Genomic DNA, 19,635 nt, shown 5'->3' with positions numbered 1-19,635 from the left:
TTCTTTTCTTTTCTTTTCTTTTCTTTCCTTCCTTCCTTCCTTCCTTCCTTCCTTCCTTCCTTTCTTTCTTTCTTTCTTTCTTTCTTTCTTTCTTTCTTTCTTTCTTTCTTTCTTTCTTTCTTTCTTTCTTTCTTCCCTGTACAGAGAAACATGGGAAGTTTTTTCTAGTTTTCTTTTCCCTCACATGATCACAGCATCTCTTTTTTTCTTCCGAGCTATGTGGTTGCTCATCCACCTTGATTTGCGGTCAGTAAATGTGCAGTTGGTAAGAAGTCTGTGCCCTGTATTTTGAAGAGAGAGTTGCATTTCTTGTATTTATTTAGGAAGAGAGATATGAAAAAAGAATAGCATTGGATTCCATTATACCATTATCTTGCTTTTTGAGTCTGTGCAGTTCTAAATTCTTTAAACGTTAGGTTTTCTCTGTAACCAACATATGAAGCTGAAAATATTGATAATTTCACACACATACACACACACACCCCATCTGGAATGACTTTGAATTTATTTAAGAAAGCTGTCATGTCAAGACTAATTATTAGAATGAATGTATGTTTGAAGAGAGTAATTCTTTGTGCATTTGGGTTGGAAAACTTGAGACGTATATTTGTTTGAACATCTGTTATAGTTAGAATCAGATGGGAAGGTTTAGAGATTGTGCAATTAGGGAATGTTTTCTACCCACAAATTCTCTAGCTGTGTGCTTCACATTTGTTAACAGGCCCAGGGATGCTTGAATTCAAGTCTGCTTTGGAAGCTAATATTCTTAAATATTTTGTTTCCTCGATCTTTGCTGAAATGATCAACAGCACCAGGCTCCATCAAAACTTTCCTCCATGACGTGGCTCATTTGACCTGTGATCCTTTCCATGTCCAGCTTTCTACAGCTTCCATCTTTGTTGCAAATTGCACCCTTTATAGACCAGTGGGGGACCTCTATTTCAAATAATTTGGGGACGTACACTAATCGTATATAAGACATGAGGGCTCCTCTGGCCTTAGTTTTTCTTGGCAGTTTACTTGCCTCATCCTTTTTAGGCTTCAAACATGGTTAACTCTCTCAGATCCTTTTTCTCTTTCAATTCTTGTTCCCTATTTGTAATATTTCATAACTGAATGCCTTAATCTAGGACAATTTAACATCATCTTCACTGCTTAGTTGAAATGACACTCTTCAATGTTACTAGTGACTTCTGTGGGGAGATAGAAGCTAGTATTTGTTGAGTATGTTCTGTGGAGCAAGCAGAAGGTGCCTGTGCAAGGCACTTTTATATGTAGCATCTCGTTTAATTCTCACAGCGGAACCACAGATAGTGGTATTTCTTTCTTAAGGATAAGGAAACTACAACTCAAAAAGGGTTAAGTAATTTGTCTCATAGCTAGGAAAGGGCAAAGTTACAGGATTATAAATACTTCTTTCCAAAATCCATGTTCTTCTATAACAGATCTGTTTGTCCCTCTTTCCTGAAATTCTACTTTGGCCTCTTTGTATCATGCTTTTGATTCTTTGGATCTCCATTGCTTTAATCACTAACTCATAAACAGCTAGCTTGCTCTAGTTTCTCTCTTCCTAAACTTCTCAAAACTTCTCAAAAGACTAGTATACAATTTCTTTCTTGCTATCCATTTACTCCCTAACCCCTAAGGGATGGCTTAGCCCCCATCACTTTTTTGAAACTAGCCCCACTGAGGCCATCAGTAGTTTCCTAATTGCCAGTTCCAGTGGACATATTTTAGTCCTTGTATTAGTCCATTTGAGTTGCTATAACAAAAATACCATAACCTGGGTAACTTTATAAACAACAAACATTTATTTCTCACAGTTCTGGGTGCTGGGAAGTCAAGTTCGTGGCTTTGCAGATTCAGTGTCTGGTGAGTGCCTGATTCTGTGTTCATAGATAGCCAACTTTTCACAGTGTTCTCACATGGCAGAAGGGCAAGGGAGATCTCTCTGGCCTTTTTTCTAAGGGTACTAATCCCATTCAGGAGGGGTCTGTCCTTATAACCTAATCACCACCCCCAAAAGACTCCCATCCCCACTTAATATCACACTAGGGGTTAGCGTTCAATATGTGAATTCAGTGGGGAGATACAGACATGCAGACATTTTCTCTTATATTTAGTACTTTATTTTTTTTTTCTTCTTGAAATGTAAATTCTGTGAGTCCATACTCTTATCCTTCTTCTTGTACTCTGACCATTCCTTGTCATCTTTTATACTTGAGCTCCTCTTACCCCTTAAGTGTTGATATTCCCTGAAGCTCTGTCTCAGGCTCCACCTTAGTGGATCTCATCCACTTTCTGGGCTGTCAAGTTCCAAATCTGCATCTCTACCCTAGACAAGTACATACTTCGAACTAAGAATGTCCAAAACTGAAGTCAGCATCTTCATCCCTAACCTCTACTCCTACAGATGATACCACCATCCTTCCAGGCATCCAGTGTAGAAACCTGGGCGTGGTCTGTGACTCCTCCCTCTCCATAGCCCTCAAATGCAGTCATTCACCAAGTCTTGCCAATTTTACTTTCTAATTATTTCTCAAATCAGTTCTCTTCCTTCCCTCTGTTCTATAGCCTTCTCTTCAAATCTTTATTAGCATTTGCTTAAATAGCTACTATATCCTCGTAACTGGATTCTCATCTCCAGTTTTGTTTCTTTCAAATCCAACCTATCCTACAGACAAAAATGTAAATCTCAAACTTAATTTACAGTGTAACCATAGATTTACATTTGATGTTTTGACCAAGGAGATATCTGAATATGTCAAAAGATTTATTTTGAGGGCCGCCTGGGTGGCTCAATTGGTTAAGTGTCCAACTTTGGCTCAGGTCATGATCTCAACGGTTCGTGGGTTCTAGCCCCACATCAGGCTCTGTGCTGACAGCTCGGAGCCTGAAGCCTACTTTGGATTCTGTGTCTCCCTCTTTCTATGCCCCTCCTCTGTTTGTGCCCTGCCTTTCTCTCTCTCAAAAATAAACATTAAAAAAAAAAAAGATTTATTTTGGGAACAGATGTGAACTATTTTGTTAAATTGTTCCCTTTTCCAATGTAGCCTTTTTATCTTCTTGCACTTTAGATATAGTACCTGATTATGCAGTGGAGCAAACAAAACTCTAAATATACAATGCACATAACCATTTTGTTTTTATTAACATCTTATTTTTCTATCTGTTTTATATGAAGGGACAGAAACTAAAACACACACACTAATAAAGTTAGACACTGTGCTTAAATAACCCTATGAAGTAAGCAATTAACTTTCCATTTTACAAACTGAGATGCAATTAAACCATTTCCTAGAGTAAATAAATACAAGTAATAGATTCAGAATTCAAATGCCAATCTGACTCCAAAGTTCATGGTCTTCCCACTATGCTACTCTTCCTGTGTTGTGTATGTTGTTCTGTGTTATAATTTCCAAACCTGCATATGTAGCCCTCTCCTCACCAGGTAATTCTGGATTTGTCATACCTACAATTTAGGATAGCCTAGAATCCCAGAAATTGGGATGAATCCCAGAAAGTAGAATGAATAGCAGGAAAAGTAACCTGGCAGTGATCCAGGAGAATCCTGGTTGGAAGACCAGTCAGGAGACCTAATTGCATCTTGAAGTCAAGTGATGACAGTGAAACCAAGAAGAAATGAATGTGCTTAAATCAAGGAGTTAAAGCATCTTTGCAAATATATGTCCACTCTTTTTTCATGAAAACTTAATTCTCTTAAAATCGTAATCTTTTAGGATCTGTCAAAGCCATGTATAAATGGACCACATTTTTGTGCTTTCATAGCCTAACAATAACAATATGTAGTCTTTTACAGCTTACTGAGTCCTTTCATAGATATTATCTGATTTTATCCTCACATGTTTCTTTGGAGTAAGTGGTTGTATTTTTGTCATTTTACATATGAGGAAACAGGCTCAGAAGTTAAGTGACTTGCCCAGAGGTTAACAGCTGTCTAGTACTGCACGGAATCCATATACTGTGCTTTTCTCAGAGATGTTCTGCCTCCCCGAAAACGAACAATATTTCTCAAAGCAAATGATCAAATTCTCACCGTTTGAATGCCAGCTTGGCAGCATATCATGAGTTGGTTAGATCAGGCAGTGGGTAAATAAGAACAGATGATCTGATTCATGCTATGGGCTATGGACTGAATTGTGTACCCCTGCCATGTTGAAGCCCTAACTACCAATGTTTAGGTTAACATGAGGTCATGGGGGGTTCTTATGAGAAGAGGAAGAGACCTGAGATTAGTGTCAGAAGAGGAAGAGACAGCTCTCTCTCTCTGCCACGCCAAGGACACAGTGAGAAGGCAGCTGTCTGTGAGCTAGGAAGAGAGCATTTACCAGAATCCAACCATGCTGGCTCCCTAATCTCAGACTTCCAGCCTACAGAACTATGAGAAATACATTTCTGTTGTTTAAACCATCCAGTCTATGATATTTTGTTATGGTAGCCCAAGCTGACTAAGACAGTTCATAAAATGATTTTCTTGTGATAACTCCCAACTGCAATATTTTCTAGAATTTGATGCCTGCCTGGTCTACATCTTACAAACAGCATTGTCCTTCCTTTTGGCAGGTGACAGATAACAGGCACATTATTGCTTCTGCATTTCCTATATTGCCTAATAGGAGTAAGTAAATGAAGCCATACCATTGCCATTTCAACTCAGTGGTATGTCACACTGAAATAACTTTCCCATGGACATGAATTGTCCTGCCTTGTCTAACTGGAAAACCAAGGGTCTTCTGCTCTGTTCTCTATTTAAAAAATGAGAAAAGTTTTTTTAAACAGAGTGCTTGATAGGAATGTTGTGCAGACTGGCACAGAGTTGGTGGTTTATAAATCATTTCACTATCACCAGAGTTACTACTCAGACTGCATTCTGTACACATACATTCTAATTTTAGCATCCTTTAAAAATATTGTGGCTACCATTTCCTGGATAGTGGTCAAATTTTAAACCATTCTTTTCTTTGTTTTAAAACTGACTCAGGTGGGGCGCCTGGGTGGCGCAGTCGGTTAAGCGTCCGACTTCAGCCAGGTCACGATCTCGCGGTCCGTGAGTTCGAGCCCCGCGTCAGGCTCTGGGCTGATGGCTCAGAGCCTGGAGCCTGTTTCCGATTCTGTGTCTCCCTCTCTCTCTGCCCCTTCCCCGTTCATGCTCTGTCTCTCTCTGTCCCAAAAATAAATAAACGTTGGAAAAAAAAAAAATTAAAATAAAAAAAAAAAAACTGACTCAGGTAAGTTTTCTCACTTTGCCTGTTTCTGTTTTGGAAAATCATGCCTTTGAAAACAAATTATTTTGTTTATTCCCATTCATAGATAGCTTTGGGGCATATATGGGCAGGCGCATGTGCATGTGAGAGTGTGTGTGATCATAGTCATTTCTAAGGCAACCAGTTGTATTTTGAAGCAGCAAATAATCTCAAGGACAGCTATTATGCCACCTACTTTTGGATGTATCATTTTCCCAATACTCTCTTCCTAGGCGTATATGCAGGAGAAACCAAAATTTAATTCAAGTAAACATCTGTGAATTCACATATAGAATCAGACTGCACTTTTTAGCATATCAGAAGGTCTTAGTAATTTTCTGACTATCTGGTGAGTCTTAAAAATTAATACCTTCACCTACAGTATGGACATAATTTTGATGAAATCTTAAAAATCCCATTTCTAGGCTTGGTGTAAATTTACAAAGTAGGATATAGTACCTTGGAAAGTGTATTTTTTTACATTAGATTTCTTAAATTGGGCATATTTCAAAAAATCTCTTGCTGTCTTTCAAAAATGCTGAAAATTATGGCTGCACTGTTAATGCACGAAATTTGGAGATGGAATGAAAAGCCTCACATACTTGGGATTTTTAATTTTTTTGTTTTGTTTTCTGAGACATGTCAATGTGAAGGTATTTCATATTGAATGAAAATAAAGGGAGACTTTGACCTCCCATGCCTCATCCTTCTTTTTTGTCAAATCCTCACTTAGAGTAATCTTTAGAAAAGGTTTGACATCAAAGAGATCTGGGTCAGGATTCTGGCTCTGTCATGTATTAGCTAGGTTACTAGCTTGGGCAAATAACTTCATTGCAAAGTTAACACTCTAAAACCAAACTTTCTGTCTCCTCCCTTCCCTCCCTCAGACCCATTCTTCTTTCTATATCCTCTATTTGGTTTGCTGGTACCACTGTCCATCCAGTTACCCAAGCCAGCAATTCCAGGTATTTCTACCTTCTTATTCTCCACATTCACGAAATTAACAAATCCTGCAAATCAATATTGCCTCCTAAATTAATCCCTCCAGTCCTGCACTAATATGGTAGCCACCAGTCAGTGGGGCTGTTGAACCCTTGAAGTGTGGCTAACCAAACTGAGAAGTGCTGTAAGTGTGAAAAATACACCATGTTTTGAAGATTTAGTGTACAAAGGGATAGGAACTAGTTCATTAATAATTTTTATATTAATTTCATATTGAACTTTTGATTTTTGATATTGAACTACATTTTTAATGTAGTGTGTTAAGTAAAAATATTTTGTGTTTCTTTTTATTTTCTTAACTTTAAAAAAAATTTTTAATGTTTTATTATTTATTTTTGAGAGAGAGAGAGACAGAGCATCAATGGGGGAGGGGCAGAGAGAGAGGGAGACACAGAATCCGAAGCAGGCTCCAGGCTCCAAGCTGTCAACACAGAGCCCATGCAGGCTGGAACCCACGAACTGTGAGATCATGACCTGAGTCCAAGTCGGATGCTCAACTGACTGAGTCACCCAGGCGCCCCTCTATTTGTTTTTAATGTGGCTACCAAACTTATATTTGCAGCTCATGTCATATTTCACTTGGGCTGTACTTCTCTCGTCTGTCTTGTCCTATCTTATTTAGACTCTTCATCTCTCACTACTGCTGAAGTTTAATAATTGACCTCCCTACATTTTGAACCTCAGTGAGAATGCTCTTTCTGAAATGGACATCTGAAAGTGTCACTACTCTGCTGCCACAGCTCTTCAGAGGCTTGTCATCACATAAACCCAAGGTACTGTACAGTGCACAGTCCTGATTGTTTGACTTCTCCGTACCTCTTGGCCCTTCTCTCACCTTCTCAGCACCTCCTTCCTCCTACCCTGCACTGTACACTCCACCAATCCTAAAATTCCTGCCTTTCCTTAAACATACTGTGTTGTTTCATTCATCTGTGCCTTTGCATTTGCTACTTCTTTAATCTAGAATATTCTCCCCTATATTTCCCCCATGTGACTAGGAAGTTTCGTTTCATTTCATTTTAACTTTCAATACTTGCCACAGGCCTCTCTTTTCAGCCTCCTTTGTAGAGATTCTGCCAACACCTTATATTTACTCCCAGTGAGCTCTAAGCTCCTTGAGGGTAGGTTACCATGTCTTGCTTACCCTTCTGTCACCTGGAGCAGAAGAGTTATATCCATTTGGTAAATTTTTGTATTGCACTAAAACTATATATATTACAGTGATTTGTTTACATGTCTGTGTCCCTGGACAGAACTCTTGGAAGAAAAGAAGTGAATCTTTTTTTTTTTTTTTCAACGTTTATTTATTTTTGGGACAGAGAGAAACAGAGCATGAACGGGGGAGGGGCAGAGAGAGAGGGAGACACAGAATCGGAAACAGGCTCCAGGCTCTGAGCCATCAGCCCAGAGCCTGACGCGGGGCTCGAACTCACGGACCGCGAGATCGTGACCTGGCTGAAGTCAGACGCTTAACCGACTGCGCCACCCAGTCGCCCCAAAAGAAGTGAATCTTATTCATATTAAGATCTATTAAAAAAAAAAAAAAGGTCTATATATCCCAGCACCTCAAGTAGTGCCTACCAGAGTGGACACCATATTTGCTGAATTGAATTAAATAAATTCAGGTAGAACCTACTCTGAGATCTGCTGATTTTCAGATTGACCTTTTAGGCTCAGTCATTCAGAGAATTACTGATTTGGAAGATCTCTAGGAATCCTTTTTTATCTTTAGTTTGGGGGATTGCTGTGTGTGCTGTTGTTGCTATTTTTCCCCTTCGTTTTAGGTATACTGATTTGTATACCTAAAGTTTGAGGTATACTGATTTGCTTTATAGATATTCGAAATAGTGAAATGATTACCATGCTAAATTTAGTTAACATATCCGTCACTTCACATATAGTTTTTTTTTTCTTGTGATGAGAACTTTTAAGATCTACTCCTTAGCAACTTCCAAATATATAATGCAGTATTGTTAACTGTGGTCACCATGCTATACTTTACATTCCTAGAACTTACTTACCTTACAGCTGTAAGTTTGTACCTTTTGGCAACATTCACCCATTTCCCCCACTTTCTTCTTTCTATTTTTTAACCATCAGATGTTTTTCTTGTTTTCTAAAGGTAGTATACATGTTCATTAGGGAAAAAGTCAAATACTATCAAATGATAGAAATTGAAAATTCCTGGGGCACTTGGGTGGCTCAGTCAGTTTAGTGTCTGACTTCGGCTCAGGTCATGATCTCGTGGTTCATGGGTCGAGCCCTGCGTCAGGCTCTGTGACCGCTCAGAGCCTGGAGCCTGCTTTGGATTCTGTGTCTCCCTCTCTCTCTCTCTCTGCCCTCCCCTGCTTGTGCTCTGTCTCTGTCTCTCTCTCTCAAAAATAAACAAACATTTAAAAATTTAAAAAAAAAAGAAGAAATTGAAAGTTCTCTCAGTTCTGCTCCTCAAAGGAAACCACTGATAACAGTTAAGTATGTATCTTTCAAGACTGTTTTCACACATACACACAATTATTTTGCACAGAAATGCCATCATTAAACATAGTTTTCTAAAATTTGCATTTTTAAAAATATATGCATTTCCAGTAAGTACAAAGTTTTCTAAGTGTCTTTGAACAGTCAGATTAGGGCAGTGTTCCATAGTCTGCCTTTGTTCCTGGGCTGGTTAGAGTGCTGTTCTCTGCTGACCTACTTTACAGCCCAGTGATCACTCCTTAACACTTGTAGAGGAGAAAGCACCTATAACCAGAGGTTGCAGTATATGACCCTGCCACAAATAGAAAATATATCTGGAGTCTTGTTTCTTTCATCTTAAAAGTCAGTATAGATCTTGCAGTTGAAGATATCACAGCAGTTCTGGGTTTGTTTTCAAATCAGAAGCAAGGAGAGTCTCAAAACTGAAGTAAAATGGTCAGTCCAGGAGGATGTGCCTGTTTATCCTATGGGCTTCTGGGTGCCCCCAATATGTTGCCAAGTACTGTTTGTGCATACCCCAGTGTAAGAAATACAGCGTTAGGCTGTCAAAAAAAAGTAGCTAGGGATTTCCCACAACTCAGGAAGGAGGAAGCAATAGATGTTACTGGAAAAATCATAGTCACAGCTATAGATTAAGGGGCAGGATTAAGAAGGGGGAACATTTTGAAAAGAAAGGAGTTAGAATCAAGATGTATTCAGTATAAGGGGGTTACTGATTAAGAAGAATGGGTTTGAAGTTAGAATTAGCCCAGGTTTGAAACCTGGCTCTGCTATTTACTGGCCTGTGACCTTGAGCTAGTTCCTTAACTTTACTGAGCCTCAGTTACTCGTACATAAAAGGGCATTAGGAGCAGGGTGCTAATAATGGTACCAAATTCATAGGACGTCTATGAGGATGAAGTGAAGATGTATATAAAGATGTTTAAAGTGCTTCTTTTTTTTTTTTTTTTAATTTTTTTTTTCAACATTTATTTATTTTTGGGACAGAGAGAGGCAGAGCATGAACGGGGGAGGGGCAGAGAGAGAGGGAGACACAGAATCCGAAACAGGCTCCAGGCTCCGAGCTGTCAGCCCAGAGCCCGACACGGGGCTCAAACTCACGGACCGCGAGATCGTGACCTGGCTGAAGTCGGACGCTTAACCGACTGCGCCACCCAGGCGCCCCTAAAGTGCTTCTGACCCACCAGAATTGCCCAGTAAATTATACTAAAGGGAGAAAAGAAGATGATTCTTTTTAGTTTACATGAGTGTTTATTCTGTATGCTTGGAAAAAGCCTCAAAATAGCTCTTCTACCAAGAACCAACTCAGTCTGCCCATATCTCTGCCTTGATTAGAGCATAGTGAATACACTTGTCTCATTTGATATCTAATTCCTCTTCTCACACCTCTCCCTCAAATCACATCCCCATTATTGCTTCCTGCCATTTCCAGTTTCTGTGCCCCTATTTCTTTAAGAAAAGCAGAAGTGAGGGAAATGTGAGGGTTTGGGGATTTCTAAAAACTGTTCCTAAGTTCTCATTGTTACATTACATTAAACTATACTTATGTGAATATAATATTTGCCAGATCTTTACTCTGGGAAACACAAAGGAATTTCCCCATTTAGTCTTACATTTTAACTTTTTGGAGGACAGGAATTATTGTATTGGGCATACATAGTATGAGAGTTACACAGTTATGAGAGTTCATTACATTGATTTCTCTGTTGTTTTATTTTTCACTCTACTCTTTGATTTCTCTGTTGTTTTATTTTTCACTCTACACTTTGCAGATGGGGAAACTTAGGCTCTTAACTCACCTCAAGGGCATAAGGTACATTGCTGAGCCTCAACTATTAGATTTAAACATAGGAGGTTGCTATTTTGCACCTCAAAAATGGTAGAATATTGGGAACTTCATATGATTCATATTACAGAGCCTGTGTGTGTGTGTGTGTGTGTGTGTGTGTGTGTGTGAGAGAGAGAGAGAGAGAGAGAGAAACATAATCATCTATAAATAACACTTTTTTTTAAGTTTATTTATTATCAAGAGATCATACGTGCATGCACGCCTGCAGGGGAAGAAGAGAGAGCAAAGGAGACAGAATCCCAAGTGAGCTCCATGCTGTCAGCAGAGCCTGACATGGGGCTAGAACCCATGAACTGGGAGATCATGACCTGAGCCAAAATCAAGAGATGGATGCTCTACCAACTGAGCCACCCAAGCGCCCCAAGAACACTTTAAATGTAAATGTATGATGTAAAGAATAATAATAATAAAACTCTCCTATACCTGTCAGATTAAGAAGCTCTCTGCCCTAACTTATTTTTCTTTCTTCTACTAACCTCTTCTTCATCCTGACACCCTGAGTATGGTATAAATAATTTTCTTGCTCTTCTTTGTTTAGATTTGAAAAACCATGGGGCGCCTGGGTGGCGCAGTCAGTTGAACGTCCGACTTCAGCCAGGTCACGATCTCGCGGTCCGGGAGTTCGAGCCCGCGTCAGGCTCTGGGCTGATGGCTCAGAGCCTGGAGCCTGTTTCCGACTCTGTGTGTCTCCCTCTCTCTCTGCCCCTCCCCCGTTCATGCTCTGTCTCTCTCTGTCCCAAAAATAAATAAATGTTGAAAAAAAAAATTTAGAAAAACCAAGTAGCAAGCTCAACCCTAGCTGTGTAAAGAAAGACCAGTGTTGTTGCTATTAGATGACAACTCCCTGGAGAAGGTGAACAGAGTCTTTGGTTCATGGCTTCTCTGAAAGCTTGTAAGAGCCCCTTCTGGGGAAGTAAGCATTCAGCGTTAGGCATGAGTCTTAGGAAACAGAGGTTTTATCAGGCATCTGGCAGAGTTATAGTTTGGATCAGTTACAAAACATTTGACAGAAATATGGTCAAACCAAACAGGCTGCTGTTTACTGCCTCTACACTCACATGGCTTTCCTCCAGCTTTTAGGAGTAGATCAAAGCAAAACTTGCTTGCATTTTCAGTAAAATGCAAGTCTTTACTGATCCAGGCAGCAGGGCAGGGAGTAGAGAGTATAGTAACTCCAGACTGTGGTTAAGACAGCCAAGTACAAGCTCATGCATTTGAGCACTGTATGCTCAAATGAAAATGATGATGTGATGGTAGTGGAGATCGTGGTGATGACTGTCCCCAGTGTGGCTGTCTCTGGACTCACTTTCCAATCTAGATTGATTGCCCTCTGAATCTGATACATAGACAATTATCCTGGAATCTCTCTTCACCATCCTCCTGCAATTCCCATTGCCTCTCTCCTGTATTGGATTCTCTTTCCTGTCTTCCTCTTTCTTGGGTTAGTATCTTTAGTGGAAAACATTCTCCAGGAGCTTCTTAAGGAAGGATGCATGGGAGGTAAAATTTTGGAATGCTTCCATGTCTGAAAGTGTCTTTATATTATTCTTACATATGATAGAGTGGCTGAAAATAGATCTCTAGGTTAGAAATAATATTCTTCCAGAATTTTAAAGATAGTATTTTATGTTTCCAGTGTTGAAAATTTGAAGACATTTGTTTTTTGTTTTTGTTTTTTTACTTTTATTTGCATTTAGTTTATGCAGAATGTACTTCAGAGCCATAAGTTTTTGTTTCTTCAGTTTCCTCTAGGATATCCTTCTCCTCTGTGCAACCTCCTTTTCTGCTTTAGAAACAATCTGCTCTTTTTTCAGTAAGGATCATCTCAGTGTGGAAGGGAGAGCTCATGTATGGGTTAATCTGCATGAGTCCTGTAAGTTCTACACCACATCTTGGGGTCTTTGCTCACCTGGATGTGCTCAATGACCAGAAAATCTACATCCAAATCCTTAAGTTCAGCATTACTCTGTGCATTTTTAAACACGTACAATAAAAATTTGGCACTCTTTTTGGGACACCAACCTTGTGTCTAGCCCCACTCTTTGTAGCAATGGAATGGCATACATTGCTTCTGCAAAGTGACATCCTTCAGATACTGTGTGGCTTTTTGGATATGCATACCCTTGATGGCCTAGGCAGTTTCACATGTGTTGTTAAAGTGAACATGAAGATTTGAACCTCTTTTTTTTTTTTTTAAGAGAGAGAGCACATGCTCACAAGCATGGGGGATGGGGTGGGGAGGGAGAGATAGAGAGAGAGAGAGAGAGGGAGAGATAGAGAGAGAGAGAGAGAGAGAGAGAGGGAGAGAGAGAGAGAGAGAGAGAGAGAGAGAGAGAGAGAGAGAGAGAGAGAATCACAAGCAGGCTACATGCTCACCACGGAGCCTGACACTGGGCTCAATCCCAACAAGCTTGGGATCGTGACCTGAGCTGAAATCAAGAGTCTGATGTTTCACCAACTGAGCCACTCAGGCACCCTTGAACCTCTTGATTTGCATGATTTTGTATGATTTTCCGGGTCAACTGAATAGTGAACCATTTTCAAAGATCATCTCAGGCTGCTTACAGGAAGAGTGGAAATCTGAAGACATTCTGACTCCCGATCTTTTCTATATGATTTTTTTTTTCTCTTTGGAAGCTTTTGGAATTGTCTTTTTGTTTCCAGCATTGTAAGCTTTTACAGTAGTGTGACTTGATATGGTCAAGTTGCTATCCATTCATTCTAAAAACTCGTATCTTTCTGTTTTGGGAAATGTTCTTTGATTATTTCATTGATGACCCCTCCTCTCTTTTTTCCCTGTTCGTTCCCTTCTTCCTCTCTCCCTTTCTTCTTCTCTGTCTCTCTCTGTCTCTTATTCAGATGTTAGATCTTCCAGGCTGGTCTTCTAAATTTCTTAATTTTTATCCCTTTGCTCCTTTCCTGGGAGGCCTCTTCAGTGTTCTCTTTCTACCCTTCTATTGCTTTTTTTTTTAATTCATGGTTGCAGCCATATTTTAATTCCTAAGAGCTCTTCTTTATTTTCTTCCTTTAAAAAAAATACATAATGAATATATATTATCTCATGATTTTAATAAGTTTTTGTAGGATTTTGGCCTTGTCCCTTTATAGTCTTTTGTTGTTGTTTTTTTTCTTATTTATTTTAGACTCTTCCATGTCATAGGCTCTCCACAGCTGTGATAATTCTTTGCTATGTGCTTAAGATTAAACATAATCTCAAGAGCTGATTAGAAGCTCTGGGTGTGTAGGTGGGGCTTATTGACTTCATGGTAGGATGATCTGGGTGGGCCATTTGTTGGGGAATTCCCAACAGTCAGGATGTCTAGGGTTTTTTCTTTGCCTGGTCAGATTCCCCAAAGGAGAGTTTCCAATCTCTTGACTGCAGGGCCAAGGGCTTACTACTGCCAGTGTTTCTGAGAGCCAAGTAGAGGAACAGGAACAGGTCTGAGTTTCTCTACATCCTGCTTTCAATATACGTATATTCACGTCATGCCTATTTTTCAGTATTGTAGTCACACTGTGAAATGTGCACAGTACTCCAGTATAGAGATCCTTTGATTTACCACATCCAAGTAATGAACCTTCAGACTTCCTACCCCCACCACAGCAGAAACAGTATGTATGTGGAGTGGGGAGGGAAGATTTAGGAATCTGATGCTTCCTTAACAGCTTTTATCCAGGTCTTCTGAGTGAAGACATACGCCTCCAGTTAGCCTGCCTCCTTTGCTTCCAGTTCTGGAGTATTTTGAGAAATTAGGTTGGTTGGTTCTTAGTTCACCCCTCTTCAAAATTGACTTTGTTGGATCTGCAAGATTAGTTACCACCTGTCCATCTCCTTTCCAGCTTCCAAATTTTATTGCTGTTATCTCCCTTGTTTCCAGGTTCTTGTGGATTTGTCATTTTAGAAGGCTCTGTATTATAGTTTTAGTAGGTTTTCAAGTGGGGTTAATATTAGATGCATGTGTTTTTTGTCTTCTTAACCTGAAAGCTTATGTTCTACTCTTAACAAGCGTTGACAGAGAGATTAATACAAAAATCACCGAGGTCTGTGATAATACCAAAAGAATCTCTCTTTTCTTTCTTTTTTATCTGTTTTATTCTCTTTCTGTTTTGTTTTTTGTTTTTGTTTTTTGAGGGAGTGGGAATACAGTGGGGTTTGGGAGGTCTAAATTTACTAATCCAGACTGTACTGTCTAATAATAGCTAGCATTTATTGAGTATTTTTCCATGTGCTTTGTAGCTAAATGAATCTAAATTAATCCTCATAATAACCCAATTTGTATCTCCATTCTACCAATGATGAAACAGAGGCCCAAAAAAGAAATGTAACTTTCTTGAGGTCACACAGCTCTGACACAGTAGAGCCAGAATCTGAACTAGGCAGCCTGATATCAAAGCTTATTGCTGTTAATTACTATACTATCAAATACTAGATATGAATTGCAAAAGTTTCTTTTATGTCTCTATTCAGTTTCATTTACCATATCAGCCTTTCCACTACAGAACTGTATAAGATGACTTGGAACATTAACTGGAGATATCCAAGGTGTCTTTTTATATTCCTATGTCTCTCATATATTTAGAACTGACAGGCTTGTTCCAGAAAACAAAATCAAGGGGCACCTGGGTGGCTCAGTCAGTTGAGCGTCCGACTTCAGCTCAGGTCATGATCTCACTGCTCATGGGTTTGAGCCCCATGTCAGGCTCTGTGCTGACAGCTTGGGGCCTGGAGCCTGCCTCAGATTCTATCTCCATCTCTCTGCCACTCCCTTGCTCACACTCTGTCTCTCTTTCTCAAATATAAATAAACGTTAAAAAAAAAACTTTTTTAAGTGAACAAAATCAATAGCCATAATATACTCTTGTGTGTGGCTCTCTACTAAAACAGAACCTATGTAAATCAATGCAGCCATGGAAAGGTTACATAAATTTTCAAGCCTCCACAGCCCCAGTCATCATATTCTTTCTTTTCTAGTCATTAAATGGTATCTATGAGCCTGAAAGTATTTACATACTTTATCAGTGTGAGCAGATTACTCCCTGTACATGGACTGGATCTAGAACCCTAGTGGAAATTTTTATTAAATTGTTGCAAGTGGAAATTAAAATGTATCCGAGTAAGTTAATTTAATCTTCCTGAAATTAGTTTTCAGTCTTCAAAATACTATCCTTTTCTGTCTCACAGTGATAAAGGAAACGCAAATATCTTACAGAGAAACTAAAAAGACCAAAGGATGCATGTAATGTTTGGAGAAAAGTCATACTATGAGTCAGGAGCCAAATCTTCTATTTTCTAGACAGTGCTGACTCTCAGCTAGCTGGGGAAATCCATCTTGGCCAAGTTAATCATTCTCTAAAAGGCTGGACAATTGTGTGGGTGCTAATGGCATCAGAGAAGACAAGGTATGCAGGAAACACATCCCACACTTGACAGGATGTTCCCAGGGCAGGAAGGGCATTTCTCTTCCTCAGTAGAATTGTTTCATTGAATAAAGACAACGTGAGATCATTCAAATCTCCCCAAAATACCAAAGACTGATGAAAGCAGGATATATAGAACATGGTGAGTCTAGTGTAAACCAGTGGGATCATTTATGACATCATAATAAAGTAACAGTATTTTGTGTATATGCTTTCTTCCAAGAGATTCAAAGAAATTTACATAGTCATCAAAGTTTTAAATCTTCTGTGGTCAGAGTACATGGTCCCAGAGATGGGAGTGGAACCCTGGTTTAGTCTCAGCCTTTTCTCTCTGGAACTCTACCACCATGTTTATGAAGCTTCCATTTGAATACCACCCAGTAAAGTACCCCTCCCCTCCTCACCCCAGCTTCTGCCGCTTCTCTAAAACATTTCCTTTTTCATCTTCTTCTAATTCTCCCATTTTCATCAAGTGCTAATCTACATCTTACATGGTGGATAGCTCTTGAACAGTTCCAACAACGAAGTATCATTCATCTTCCTTAAGCAAAGAATGATATCTCTCTCTAAGATAGAACTGAGGCTGAGACAGCACCAGTAAGTAGTTGGCAAATGAAAACATGATGAGAAGCTTTGAGCCAAAACTTTGGTGGTTTTCCTAAACTCCTTCTTGTTGGTATTTTCTAAGGTATACAGAAAAATGTTGAATATAGCAGTCACCTGAGCAGGAATTCTCTTCCCAAAACTTAGCTCAAGAGAACACTGAGACTTACAAAAACAGAAGAGAGAATGAAACTAGGTATGAGCTTACCTGCAGATGGTAGAAACAACACAGAAACAAGTAGAAAACTCCATTGTTCAGTGTAAGTTATGACTTGCCTTGTTTTTTCTGCTGTAAACTTTGTGGAGAGCACAGTGCATCAGTTATAAACATTGTGTTTGTAGTCTTCTGAGTCTGAGAACACTGCCTCTATAGAATCATTCATTGTGTATCTAAAGTGATTTCATATTCTCTTAGTTTGTGGGAAATAATTGTCAAAATTAATTAATGCACATGACAGAAAATGAGCCAAAGAATTTTTACTTACTTTTCTTGCTTGCCTTTGACTTAAATGTTTATTTATTTTTGAGAGAGAGAGAGAAACAGAGTGTGAGTGGAGGAGGGGCAGAGAGAGAGGGAGACACAGAATCCAAAGCAGGCTCCAGGCTCTGAGCTGTCAGCACAGAGCCTGACTTGGGGCTCGAACTTATGAACCATGAAATCACGACCTGAGCCAAAGTCAGATGCTTAACCAACTGAGCCACCCAGGTGCCCCATAGCAACATTGTATTTAAAATTAATCTGCTTTCGGGGCGCCTGGGTGGCGCAGTCGGTTAAGCGTCCGACTTCAGCCAGGTCACGATCTCGCGGTCCGTGAGTTCGAGCCCCGCGTCAGGCTCTGGGCTGATGGCTCGGAGCCTGGAGCCTGTTTCCGATTCTGTGTCTCCCTCTCTCTCTGACCCTCCCCCGTTCATGCTCTGTCTCTCTCTGTCCCAAAAAAAAAAAAATAAATAAACATTGAAAAAAAAAAATTTTAATAAAATTAATCTGCTTTCTGGAGCTCCTGAGTGGCTCAGTCAGTTAAGCATCCAACTCTTGGTTTTGGCTCAGGTCATTATCTCACAGTTCGTGAATTTGTGCCCCGCATCAGGCTCTGCACTGACAGCCCAGAGCCTGGGGATTCTCTCTTCCCTCTCTCTCCCTGACCCTACCCCATTTGTGCACTCTCTCTCTCAAATAAACTTAAAAAAATTTTTTTTAAATTAATTTTTCATTTTGCAGTTCAGGTGCTGAACTACAGCTGTGTGTATGTGTAAAGAGGAGACAGGTCAAAGACAAAATCACTTCACATCTTCCTTGGTGTGAGCACTAGTATGGTTTTATCTGAGAAAAAATGAAGCCTCCAAAAGCTTGGACCAGTCAAATGCATGATGCCTTGCTCCTCAAACACCCCACCTGATCAGTTTTTACCTATAAACAGCTGCTGACCATTTTCAGAGAGAACAACTTCTACTTTAATTAAGCTCCCCTTCTACATCAGGTCCTTTTTTTTTTTTTTCCTTATTTAAATTTTAGTTAACATACAGTGCAATATTGGTTTTCAGGAGTAGAATTCAGTGATTCATCACTTAAGTACAACACCCAGTGCTCATCACAAGTGCCTTCCTTTAATACCCATCACCCATCTAGCCCATCTGCCACCCACCTCCATCCATCAACCCCCAGTTTTTCTCTGTTATTAGGAGTCTCCTGTAGTTTGTTTCCCTCTTTTCTCTTTTTTTCCCACTTCCCATCTGTATATTAGATCCTTTAAAGAAAACTGTCCCCAGCCAAGTGCAGGAATTTCAACTTTCCATGATTCCTGAAGAGCTGTTTACACTTACTCATTTCACACGTTGAATATTACCATCAGAAGCTGCCAGGGAATGATACTGGGTGCCTTATCCACTGGGTACTGGGCTCCAACTAGCTGAATAGAATTGGGGACTGGGGGGGGGGGGGGCGTCTGCTCTTAACTAAGGCTAAGATAAGTAAATACAACTTCTCACCACCACCCCCCATTCCCCCCCCCCCACACTAATACATTAAAAGGAGAGAGGTAGGGCTGAAGGTGGAGAGGTAGGTTGAGGAAGGAAACATACTTCAGCACTAACATGTGGCCCCCTGGGACCCCTTATCAAATTGACCCCTAGTGGTTTCCAAAAGTCATTAGAGGCGAGAAACATTGCCAGAAAGAACATGCCATGAAAGCCAGATGGTTTTGAGATCCTTGCTCCAAAGATCTTTCCATATAGAAGTTGTATGTGAGTTGATGTCATTTTACATTTTTATTGATGATAACTTGATAGATAAATGTTCATAATACTGTTGAGGATAGTGGGAGGGGGAGCGAAGAGGGTGGGAGGTAACTTATTTCACATTTTAAAAATAAAGCAATCTGAGTAAATAAATAGGAATTTGAAATTCCTGACTCAGGCCAGAACCCCCAAACCACAGATCCTATATTGATAACAATTTGGAATGAGATCTTCAGTAGTAAATAGGGAGAGCGATATTAGATGACTGATGTTTTGATGATGGTTCCACCTGTAAGTGCCTTTGGACCAAATGCGGAGCAAGGGATTATCATTACCCACACTGGCCTTCTCACTCAGCCAGGATGCTGCCTGCTGAAAATCTCCCTACTGTGCCAACTGCTGCTGCCTCAAGGCACTCCTGGCTTCCACCCTCTTCTGGGTTTTTATGCTGTCTGGCTTGCTCTGTGAGTCCGAGGTCAGCTCTCACTCCTAATCTCACACCAGCTGTATCTCCTCCGTGTCTCTGCCATCAAGCCTCCTGCTCTACCCTCCCCACCATCCCGCTGCCAGTGACTCACCTCCTGTCGCACACAGAAAATAGAAACTGTCAGGAGGAGTGACCTCACATTTCAACATACACACCACACACATACATAGACGAGCCACATGGTCAAGCCAATTTATCTATGCTCAAATCCATTTCAGTGCTAGAGGTGTTCTTTCTTTCTCTCTTGCCTATTCTCTGGATTCTCTTACTGCTTTCTCAGGAAACTTGTTCCAACAATTATC

The 19,635-nt window shown here is 40.0% G+C and overlaps 1 protein-coding gene across 5 annotated transcripts in view; it reads left to right on the top strand.

Moving 5' to 3' along the window:
* PRORP (protein only RNase P catalytic subunit) overlaps positions 1-19,635 on the top strand; it is a 137,812-nt gene that overhangs the window by 104,069 nt on the left and 14,108 nt on the right. The window contains exon 7 of one of the 5 annotated variants that reach the window (XR_015252427.1): positions 6,152-6,211. The exons of the other annotated variants lie outside the window; for them this stretch is intronic. The gene's annotated coding sequence lies outside the window, so the exon portion shown is untranslated. Of the gene's footprint in view, positions 1-6,151; positions 6,212-19,635 lie in introns of those variants that run through there. 5 annotated transcript variants of the gene reach the window in all.

The sequence above is a fragment of the Puma concolor genome, chromosome B3, assembly GCF_028749965.1.
Source record: "Puma concolor isolate L17-30 chromosome B3, mPumCon1.1.hap2, whole genome shotgun sequence".
Lineage (NCBI taxonomy): Eukaryota > Metazoa > Chordata > Mammalia > Carnivora > Felidae > Puma > Puma concolor.
The sequence above is the reverse complement of the archived record's forward strand: the minus strand, read 5'-3'. Positions and strand labels throughout refer to the sequence as shown.